The sequence below is a fragment of the Anomaloglossus baeobatrachus genome, chromosome 1, assembly GCF_048569485.1.
Source record: "Anomaloglossus baeobatrachus isolate aAnoBae1 chromosome 1, aAnoBae1.hap1, whole genome shotgun sequence".
Classification (NCBI taxonomy): Eukaryota; Metazoa; Chordata; class Amphibia; order Anura; family Aromobatidae; genus Anomaloglossus; species Anomaloglossus baeobatrachus.
The window spans coordinates 178,742,285-178,754,328 of NC_134353.1; the positions used below are offsets into that span (position 1 = coordinate 178,742,285).

The 12,044-nt window shown below is 48.5% G+C and overlaps 1 protein-coding gene across 3 annotated transcripts in view; it reads right to left on the reverse strand.

Moving 5' to 3' along the window:
• Nucleotides 1-12,044, reverse strand: part of CLCN3 (chloride voltage-gated channel 3) — a 132,349-nt gene that overhangs the window by 102,197 nt on the left and 18,108 nt on the right. For 2 of the 3 annotated variants that reach the window (XM_075347211.1, XM_075347208.1), the window contains exon 1: nt 7,802-7,995. The exons of the other annotated variant lie outside the window; for it this stretch is intronic. The gene's annotated coding sequence lies outside the window, so the exon portion shown is untranslated. Of the gene's footprint in view, nt 1-7,801; nt 7,996-12,044 lie in introns of those variants that run through there. 3 annotated transcript variants of the gene reach the window in all.

Here is a 12,044-nt window from a genome sequence, read left to right on the forward strand (position 1 = left end):
ATACTCACCCGTCCTCGGTCCCCGCCGCTCCTGCACGTTCGCCCGCTGTCTGGGCTCTGGACATATCAGCACAGTAGTGATGTCACCGCTGTGCTGAAGAGAGCACAGACAGCGGGACCAGTGATGAGAAGCAGCGCTGCGCTCCCTCTCATCAGCGCTTTCAAATGTACCGGCATCTGTGATCTGTGATGCCGGTATATTTGAATGTGTACTCCTGAGCAGGGGCCCGGTGCTGGCGCTGACACCACGGCAGCCGCCAGGCCCCTCCCCCAGGTCACGGACCCCACAGCAGTGCAGGGGGAGGTTGTGGGCAGAGTACTGGGTGCGGGGGAATGTGTGGGAGGGTGCAGGGAAGGGGGGCGGGAACTCCATGCACTGTACAGCCCAGCAGGGCGGCAACATGCTGTTCCAGATTTGCATGTCAACATGGTCCTGCCCATGTTGACATGAAATGACCGGAAGCAGCAAAATCGCGGCAGGAGCGGTCACATGACCACTCTGAGCCGCGGGAGAGGGGCTGACAGCAGGGCAGGTAAGTGCTCTCTATCTACTTACCTGCCCCAATGTAGCCCAATAGGGTAATAAAAAAAAAAAGTCAAGAAGAAGCCGGATAACCCCTTTAATGATTTTATAGCCACCTGTGGACTATTTCATGGTATTATGATCTATTTGCAACTCTTGCTATAGGGTATATGGTTGCGGCATGATGGAATTATATATATATATATATATATATATATATATATATATATATATATATATATATATATATATATATATATATATGTACGAGTATATATGTAAATACTATTAGTGCAAATTTCTATACCAATATATCTATATTTATTGCACTGGCACTTTTGTAGATGTACGAATATTTATTGGACGTTAATCTATATTTTTTCACTTGGTTGGCAATTTGAGGTTTCCACGGTCCTCCATCTGTGATTGCAGTGACGTCACCACTGACCATACAGCTCACTTCAGTCGCTGCCTGAACCTAACAGTGGGTAGTAATGTTCTATAGCCGCTCGGTGTGAATTCAGATGTAGCAGTGCTGGAAGCATTGTGTGACCTCGTTTGGATTACGTTGGACCTGCAGGGGTGATTTTGGGGGTTAATAAACTGGTGAAAGAGGGTGCTTTGTCTTTTTTTTTTCAAACAAAGGATTTTTGGGTGTTTGTGTTTATTTGCTTCTACTTCCAGATTAGTAATGGGGGTCTTCGATGCCTCCCATTAGTAATCTAGGGCTTGGGGGCAGCTGTGGGCTGCAATTAACTACTTATTACACAGATTGTCACCACACCAGGGCAATCGGGGGGGGGGGGGACCGGGTAAGGTGCCGGGACTGTTTCATCTAATGGATGCGGCAATTCCAGGCAGCTGTAGCTGATATTTTTATGGCTCTCCCCAGCCTGAAAATACCAGCCACCAGCTGTTGGGCTTTATCTTGGCTGGGTATCAAAATTGGGGTAACTGCATGTCATTCTTAAAATTATTTATTTAAATAATTTATCTATCTAATTTATAATTTATCACGTCTGATGCAACCAATCACAGACGCCGGTAGGCGGGGAAAGTAATGCATATTCAATGAAGGTAATGAGCAGCCTGGGAAGTGAATGAGCGGTCGTAGGAGCAGTGTGACCGCTCTGCCGGTGACTTGGTAAGTATGAAGCGCTTGCTCCTACCCCTTTGCGCCGGATTCTGGCCCCCTAGACTTTATATGGGGACTGTTATCTGGCCAGATACCTGGTATCAATTCCCGCCAACCCAGAGTCGGCAGGGGATTGATCTGCCAGTCCTCCCATCCCTAGTGAGAAACGCAGGGACAAAATGCAAAAAGAACTGACATGCTGCGCCTTCAAAATCATAGCCAAAAAAACATGCACTGTGCGGACAGCAAAATAGAAGTCTCATACACTCTCCTGGGGGAGGGAAATGCATGCATTTGGGTGCATCTTTGCGACCACAAAATTCACCAAAAATGCAGTAAAAGCAGTGTGCGGATATAGCCTAACTATTTTCTCTGAAATGCCAGTTATAATCATGCAGCCAGGCCCCGATTCACGATCCCTGTAGTTTGGGGAGCAAGAATACCTTTGGTGACGTTTTTGTTTTTTTACTATGATTGATTGCTCTCAGTGAGAGAAACAAAATTAAAATTTTGTAGTTGTGATAGTTGTGTAGTTGTTTGAAATTGTTTTTTTACTCAAATGTTTGTAAGTAATTTGCACAAAACTTGTGCATCATTAGTCTTTTATAGTCTGTATGTTGCAATGTTCAGCACTGGCTGCACAATGAAGTATTGAAAAATCCATCAGTCAGCCCATTCTGACAGGGAGTCTTATCTGTCATTAAAGGGTTGTTCCACTACTATGTTACTGATGTCCCAGCCTCAAGATCGGCCATCACTCAGCAGCTCCACTGATCACATGAATAGGTGTGCCCAGCAGACGCCATGTCCATTTTTGTTTGAAGCCCAAATGTCAGAAGAAAAAAAAATGATTTCTTTTTGTTCCAAATTAAACTTGCCAGTGCAAGTCTATGGGTCCATGAAAACCTGGGACAGCGCTGAGGGCGCGCCAGAGCCGAAGACGCGCCAGAGCCGGAGACGCGCCAGAGCCGGAGACGCGCCAGAGCCGGAGACGCGCCAGAGCCGGAGACGCGCCAGAGCCGGAGACGCGCCAGAGCCGGAGACGCGCCAGAGCCGGAGACGCGCCAGAGCCGGAGACACGCCAGAGCCGGAGACACGCCAGAGCCGAAGACACGCCAGAGCCGAAGACACGCCAGAGCCGAAGACACGCCAGAGCCGAAGACACGCCAGAGCCGAAGACACGCCAGAGCCGAAGACACGCCAGAGCCGGTCATTTTTCACTGACTGGATACCAAGTTTAAAGACACAGACAACAGTTTTTTTGGCATATGAGAAAAACTTACACATAGTAAGAATTGTCACACGGCTAGGACTGGTGAAAACTGATCCAGAACACTATTGAAGATCACTTAATATTTTTCACAGCAAATATAAAAAAAAAAAAAAGCCTCACTCAAAGTTTTATTTATCAGCTGATTTATGATCACATGAGAGTGCAGGCTCTTTTTCTGTGGTTTGCAGCCATAAATCAGCTGGGAGAAGCAGTGTAAATACTGACCGGCCATAGGTGTCTTCCCCTGAATGTGACAGCCCCCAATATGCCTATAATGCTGTAGAGCTGCAGTCTGGAGACCGCGGCCAGGTCCATTAAGCACAGAGGTGCTAGAGCCCGTCCTCACTGGTATTGATGAATCAGGTTGATACTGTGCACTTCCCTGCTCCGTCTGTCTTGCATCATCTATGTCCATTACCAAGAGTCAATGAATAAATAAAAGTTCAGGCAATATCTGCCATAACGTTTTTTTTTTTTTTTTTTTTTTTTTTAAAGGAATGAGAAAAAAAAACCCAACAAAACAACAGATGCATAAGATGCCACAGCTCATCACCATTAGAGCCGCCACGCTCTGCCTCCACACCAGCAATAATGTTGGGACTTTTCGCTGTACTCCAGTTCTCTGGAGGGAAAGCTCGGGGGGGGGGGGGGGGGTGGCTATGATTTCCAGCTATTAGAGTTTAGTTTTCATAGCATTCATTACACAGTATTAATGACCTGGCACAATATTTCCTCCGGTAGTAGAAATACGGCGATACCAAACGTGCATAGTTTTTTTTAGTTATTATTTTAGCAGCTTAAAGAAATCTGAACATTTGGAAGGAGCGGCAATTAAAAAACAGCACCTATGATGTTTAATTTGTTTCTTTACACCATTCACCTTATGGGTTAAAAGTCTAATCTATCAAAATGAAATAAAATTATTTATGGACATGGTAAGACCAAATGTTTTTATTTTTTCCCCTTTTTATTCTTGGATGGGGGAAAGGAGGGCGATTTTAATGTAATTTTTTATTTCATTTTTAGCCCCATTGTGTCTTCAACCTTTGATTGCTTATTGGCTTGGATGATACTATGCACTTAAATAAAAATCACAGTCTCCTGTAAAGCCCGGGCTGGTTTGGCAATCCATTAGCACCCCACTACTGTGCTGCAAGGGAAGGCGCTGGAAGTGGAAGGTGGGGGTGTCGATGAGCACCCCAGCAGGTTTGCACCACTAAAGGACCGCTGTCAGAAATAGACAGTGACATTTAAAGCACCAATACAGTGGGTTTTGTACTGCACCGCTAGAGTGGTGCTTTAAATCTAAGTCCCCTTCCCCCAGTCTTGGGGCTCGTGCCCACTTGCGTGTAAAAAGAGCACCGATTTTCATCCAGAAAAACAGGGCCAGTGAAATCAGTTTGGTATTCCATGTGAGTGCACATTTTTCTCGCCTAGCATCCGTATGCAATTTTTTTTTTCTTAGCAACTTTTATTCTACAAATCATTTACAGGACTATTTACAGTGTTCTATGCTACAGAATGGTAAAGTATCAAATGCGCGGTATATGGATGGGACTGGAGCAGCATTGGTATAAGGTGAAGCCACCAGAAGGTGAATATACGATAAAGGACTTAGATTTAAAGCGCCACTAACGTGCAGGACAAAAAAAAAATGACGTGGGCTTCGCCCAATTCTTGAGTCCAGCCAGGTACAACTAGGCAGCTGGGGATTGGAATCCGAATTGCAGGGTGCCCAAGCTTTCTGGGCACCCCCGCTGCGAATTACAGTCCGCAGCCACCCCAGAAAATGGCGCTTTCATAGAAGCGCCATTTTCTGGCGCTGTATCCAACTCTTCAAGCTGCCCTGGTGACGGGTGGCTCGCTGGGTAATAATGGGGTTAGGGCTAGCTGTGTATTATCAACTGGCCCTAAGCCCGAAATTCATGGTGCCACGCCAATATTAGACAAGGCCACCATGAATTTCTAGTAAAGATAAAAAAAAAACAAAACACAGAAAAATATTTTTATTAGAAATAAAACAACACAATTAGTGACTCCATCTTTATTGAAATAAACAACCCCCCTCTGCAGTAATCCTGGGACAAGGGTCCCGCGCTGTCCAATCCGGATCCAATATCATCTGATCGGTTTGCTGGAAGGCAAACTGATCAGATGATATGTCAGGTTCAAGGCCTGAATCACATGACACATCAGCTGATTGTATAAAAGCTGTTTATACAATCAGCTGATGCATCAGTGCAAAAAAAACAAAAAAAAAAAAACAAAAAAACTACACACGTCTGTGCAGCGTTGGACTGGCTACCGGAGGAATCTCCAGTAATGCCAGGCCTGGATTCAGATACCTGCACTGCACTCCGGAGCGCTCACCTGAGCTCTGGAGTGCAGCCTGGACTGTACAGCGAGCGCCGAGTGATTGATTCCCCGGCACTTGCGGTTCAGTTCATGACAGCTGCAGACAGGCCGGGCTGATCGCCGGTGCTCTCATCTGAACTCCGAAGATCACCCCAGCCTGTCTACAGCTGTCAGTAACTGACTGCAAGCGCCGGGGAATCAGTCACTCGGCGCTCGCTGTACAGTCTAGGCTGATGCATCAGTGCAAAAAAACAAAACAAAACACAACTACACACGTCCGTGCTGACTCCCGTCCGACCGCTGCAGGAGCTGCCGGTAATCAGTGATGAAGTCTCCTGACAGCATCAGCTGATAGCCAGCCGGGCAGTAAAATCCGGCGTCACCACGAGACTTACGATCAGCTGATGAGTCAGGTGACTGCATCAGGTGATCACCGCCAGGTCCTGCAGCTATCGTACGTGCCTGGGAGCCGGCACACAGCTGGAGCGGGGGTGGCGGTACCGGGAGTCTGCAGACAGGTGAGTATGAGATTTTTCTACTGTTCACTTGATTTAGCAGCCGCTTCCACCTCCCGCACGGGAGCGGACATGGCACCGGGCAGGAAATGGAAGCAGCGGTGGCGGTACCGGGAGGATTCATGCTTCTGTGTTTACCAACAGAAGGAATCCTCTTCCTGTACACGTCACATTACTACCCACCCCTTGCGTTTTATAGCTGCGTTTGTAGTCATAAAAACGCACTAAAACGCAGCTATATTTGCAATTTGCGGTTTTCATTGCGTTTTTGAACATCTCATTGAACTCAATGGGTGGAAAGCGCAGTGAAAAATGCAAAAATAATTGACATGCTGCGTTTGTAGGCACCACAAAAACTCAGCTAAAAAAAAAACGCTGTGTGCGGACAGCAAAAATGAAAACTCAGACTTTGCTGGGGAAGCAAAGTCATACAGTTTTCTGAGCAACAACGCACCCGAAAAACGCGCAAAAACGCAGCAAAAAACGCACTGTGTGAACTTACTCTAATGGAGTCATGGAGCCCTGGCCTAAGGCTGCATCTAGAAGTGTGTGCAGGCCCCGCTAATCCAGACAGCAGCTTTATATTACAGAATTTCTGATAATAGGATTCCCTGTTGAATAATTCCAACTATGACACTCACCCAGCTTTACTAGGAGTCACCCTAATTTTGGCTTCCCTCACCAAGTAATATATTGCTTTAATCCAAGCGCATGGAAAGGAGATTAAAAAAAATAAATAAAAAATGTATTAGTAGCAACAAATGAAATACTAAAAAAAAAAAACCTTACTATATTTTTAGTCTCCACACTGCCCGCCACTGCACCGGTGTCTGACACCATGTGGTGCCACGATGTAGCGTGATCTTCTCACTGAACGGTGTCAGGACCACTGGGATCCACTGCTGGATACATACACAAATTACATAGCAGCTCCAAATCTGTGGGGTTTGGGGCTGCCGAGAATCAACATACAGGTAACCACAAGACCACGGCCACCTGTCATAGCATCATAGCAGTATCCATTGGCACAGACAGGTGACGTGCAACAATATTATATACGTTTTCTGCTATCCATCCAGGCTGACTCCAGCGAGCACTAGCAGCATTAGATTATTTCATGTATACGCAGGTTCCCTCTTCCCCTCAGAACTCACAGGAGCCAGATCATACATCAGGGAACTGCACCTGCCACCCCACTAGCGGACTACATTATCCCACACCACAGGTGTGTGGGGATGGGGAAGGGGGGGGAATGGGGAAGGGGGGGGAATGGGGAAGGGGGGGGAATGGGGAAGGGGGGGGGATGGGGAAGGGGGGGGGGGGGGATGGGGAAGGGGGGGGGGGGGGAAGGGGGGGGGGGGATGGGGAAGGGGGGGGGGGGGGAAGGGGGGGGGGGGGGGAGTGGCCAGGTAGAGGGCACAGGTGGGGGGGGTGCACCCCAGCAGAGGGCACAGGTGGGGGGGGGGGTGCACCCCAGCAGAGGGCACAGCTGGAGGGGGGGGGTTGCACCCCAGCAGAGGGCACAGCTGGAGGGGGGGGGGTTGCACCCCAGCAGAGGGCACAGCTGGAGGGGGGGGGGTTGCACCCCAGCAGAGGGCACAGCTGGAGGGGGGGGGGTTGCACCCCAGCAGAGGGCACAGGTGGAGGGGGGGGGGTTGCACCCCAGCAGAGGGCACAGCTGGAGGGGGGGGGGGGTTGCACCCCAGCAGAGGGTACAGGTGTCAGCTTTCACACATTTCATACTGATAACAGGACAACAAAAGCAATCTATAGAACCGTGCCACGACCAGTTACTATGCTCATCCATGCCAGTTTCCTTCCAGGCACTTTCCTAGATCCCGCATTACCTGTCACTTATACAGAACTGTTCTATTGACTTCTATGGGACAGCGGGAGCAGCCGCGTGTGTCCGGCAGGGTGCACAGCCTGCAGCAGGTGCAGGATGGGGGAGGTGGGGACGGAGGCAGCTGCCCCTCTCCGGCCGCTCCACAGGCCTCCTACCTGCACTGGCTGTCCGGGGGCTCCGGCTGTCCGGGGGCACTGCCTGCTCCCCCGGCCGCAGTATGCCGCATCCTCGCCCTCCTCCGCTCTGTGCTCGGAGGGGAGGCAGTGGGGGTCGTCAGTGGAGCGGACGGGACGTCAGCCGGGGCAGTTCTGTGAGACTATGGGCTCCGGTGCTGCACTCTACCTGTGGGAGGAGGAACTACACATCCGGCCCCGCTTCCGGGCAGCTGCTGAAGCTGTTGCTAGGGTGGGGTGGGCGTTGCTAGGGAAGGCCTCATCCATCAGCTGAGTGCTGGGAGGGGATGAGATGGAGCAGACGTGGGGCTGAGCACATACATTGTCCTTCTACAGCCTCTGTATTGTCCTGAGGGGCTGTCACAATCATCACAGAAGCCACATGTCTAATTCATTTGCCAGTTTGATTTCTGTGCCAGTGACTCCAAAATAAAAAAACAACTTTGTAAATAGTCCTGAATACAACATCTCACGCAGTTTGCATGGCTATGGTAATTGGAAACGTGGCAGCCACCCCGACTTATGCCCGTACTTTCTATAACACAATATGTGGTTTAGGTTGTGGGCACAATAGGGTAACTGGCCAAACCCAAAAATGTTAACAGGGGCTCGTGGACTCTCAGAACAAATGGCAACTATTCCAGAGTCTGCAATAGACTACTGAAACCGTCCAGCACACCGTCCATGGACACTAGAAGCGGAGGCCAAAGGGACACTCGAGGAATAGAGGCGGAGATTAAAGGGACACTAGAGGCAGAGATAAAAGGGACACTAAAAGCAGAAGTCAAAGGGACACTAGAGGCGGAGATCAAAGGGACACTAGAGGCGGAGGTCAAAGGGACACTAGAGGCGGAGGTCAAAGGGACACTAGAGGTAGAGATGAAAGGGACACTAGAGGCGGAGATCAAAGGGACACTAGAGGCAGAAATCAAAGGGACACTAGAGGCGGAGATCAAAGGGACACTAGAGGCGGAGGTCAAAGGGACACTAGAGGTAGAGATCAAAGGGACACTAGAGGCGGAGATCAAAGGGACACTAGAGGCGGAGGTCAAAGGGACACTAGAGGCGGAGGTCAAAGGGACACTAGAGGTAGAGATCAAAGGGACACTAGAGGCTGAGATCAAAGGGACATTAGAGGCAGAAATCAAAGGGACACTAGAGGTGGAGGTCAAAGAGACACTAGAAGCTGAGGCCAAAGGGACACTCGAGGAATAGAGGCGGAGATTAAAGGGACACTAGAGGCAGAGATAAAAGGGACACTAAAAGCAGAAGTCAAAGGGACACTAGAGGCGGAGATCAAAGGGACACTAGAGGCGGAGATCAAAGGGACACTAGAGGTGGAGGTCAAAGGGACACTAGAGGCAGAAATCAAAGGGACACTAGAGGTGGAGGTCAAAGAGACACTAGAAGCGGAGGCCAAAGGAACACTACAGTCAGAGGTCAAAGGAACAGTAAAAGCAGAAGTCAAAGGGATACGAGGCGGAGGTCAAAGAGACACTAGAGGTGGAGATCAAAAGGACACTAAAAGTTGAGATCAAAGGGACATTAGAGGAGGAGGTCAAAGGGACACTGGAGGCGGAGGTCAAAGGGACACTAGAGGCGGAGGTCAAAGGGACACTAGAGGCGGAGATCATACGGACACTTGAGGCTGAGGTCAAAGGGACACTAGAAGCGTAGGTCAAAGGGACACTAGAGGACTAGAGGCAGGGATCAAAGGGACGCTAAAAGCAGAGGTCAAAGGGACACTAGAGGCAGAGGTCAAAGAGACACTAGAGGTGGAGGTCAAAGGGACACTAGAGGCGGAGGTCAAAGGGACACTAGAGGCGGAGGTCAAAGGGACACTAGAGGCGGAGATCAAAGGGTCACTAGAGGCGGAGATCAAAGGGACACTAGAGGCGGAGGTCAAAGGGACACTAAAAGCAGAGGTCAAAGGGACACTAGAGGTCGAGATCAAAGGGACTTTAGAGGCGGAGGTCAAAGGAACACTAGAGGCAGAGGTCAAAGGGACACTAGAGGCGTAGGTCAAAGGGACACTAGAGGCGGAGGTCAAAGGGACACTAGAGGCAGAGATCTAAGGGACACTAGAGGCAGAGGTCAAAGGGACACTAGAGGCGGAGATCATAGGGACACTTGAGGCTGAGGTCAAAGAGACACTAGAAGCGTAGGTCAAAGGGACACTAGAGGCAGGGATCAAAGGGACGCTAAAAGCAGAGGTCAAAGGGACACTAGAGGCATAGGTCAAAGAGACACTAGAGGTGGAGGTCAAAGGGACACTAGAGGCGGAGGTCAAAGGGACACTAGAGGCGGAGGTCAAAGGGACACTAGAGGCGGAGGTCAAAGGGACACTAGAGGCGGAGATCAAAGGGACACTAGAGGCGGAGGTCAAAGGGACACTAAAAGCAGAGGTCAAAGGGACACTAGAGGTCGAGATCAAAGGGACTTTAGAGGCGGAGGTCAAAGGAACACTAGAGGCAGAGGTCAAAGGGACACTAGAGGCGTAGGTCAAAGGGACACTAGAGGCGGAGGTCAAAGGGACACTAGAGGCGGAGGTCAAAGGGACACTAGAGGCGGAGATCAAAGGGACACGAAAGGCAGAGGTCAAAGGGACACTGGAGGCGGAGGTCAAAAGGACACTAAAAGCAGAGGTCAAAGGGACACTAGAGGCGGAGATCAAAGGGACACTAGAGGCAGAGATCTAAGGGACACTAGAGGCGGAGGTCAAAGGGACACTAGAGGCGGAGATCAAAGGGACACGAAAGGCAGAGGTCAAAGGGACACTGGAGGCGGAGGTCAAAAGGACACTAAAAGCAGAGGTCAAAGGGACACTAGAGGCGGAGATCAAAGGGACACTAGAGGCGGAGATCAAAGGGACACTATCAGTCTGTCAAGCCGCTATTTGGCGTGTAAAGGGTAGCACTGTTGTTTTGTAGCACTGGGGGACTTAGGCTATGTTTACACAGGCCTTTTTTGGTAATTTTTTTTTCCTGCCCAAAACCTGATCTTGTGGCAGGAAATATCCTTTGAGTCATCTGCGTTTTTCATGCGTTTTTGCTGCAGATTTTGTGCGGATTTGATGCTTTTTTTTCTACAAAATGGGTTGTATAAAAAAACACAGGAAATCTGCAGCAAAGAATTCACATGCTCATTCTTTAAAAACCTGACCAAAAACGCAGATATTTGACAAAACAGTCAGGAAAAAAACCTGATGTGTTTGTGTGTGTGCATGAGATTTCAAAAATCTCAGACTTTGCAGGGATTGTAAAAAGCAGCTTTTTATTAGCATGGATTTGCATAAAACCAAGGCAAATCTGCAGCTAAGAAACGCAGCAAAAACTTTACAGCAAAAACTTACCAAAAAAACCTGTGTGAACATAGCCTTATGTTCAGATCCCACGATAATATCTGCCAGCAGTTTGTACACCATGTGCAGAATTATTAGGCAAGTTGTATTTTAGAGGATTTTTTTATTATTGATCAACAACTATGTTCTCAATCAACCCAAAAGACTCATAAATATCAAAGCTTAATATATTTGGAAGTTGGATTGGGGTTTCTTTAGATTTGGCTATCTTAGGAGGATATCTGTTTGTGCAGGAAACTATTACTGTGCATAATTATTAGGCAACTTAATAAAAACCAAATATATTCCCATCTCACTTGTTTATTTTCACCAGGTAAACAAATATAACTGCACAAAATTTAGAAATAAACATTTCCGGCATGTAAAAACAAAACCCCCAAAAAATTAGTGACCAATATAGCCACCTTTCTTTATGATGACACTCAACAGCCTACCATCCATAGATTCTGTCAGTTGCTTAATCTGTTTACAATCAACATTGCGTGCAGCAGCCACCACAGCCTCCCAGACACTGTTCCGAGAGGTGTACTGTTTTCCCTCCCTGTATATCTCACATTTTATGAGGGACCACAGGTTCTTTATGGGGTTCAGATCAGGTGAACAAGGGGGCCATGTCATTATTTTTTCATCTTTTAGACCTTTACTGGCCAGCCACGCTGTGGAGTAGTTGGATGCATGTGATGGAGCATTGTCCTGCATGAAAATCATGTTTTTCTTGAACGATACCGACTTCTTCCTGTACCACTGCTTGACGAAGTTGTCTTCCAGAAACTGGCAGTAGGTCTGGGAGTTGAGCTTCACTCCATCCTCAACCCAAAAAGGTCCCACAAGTTCATCTTTGATGATATCAGCCCATACCAGTAC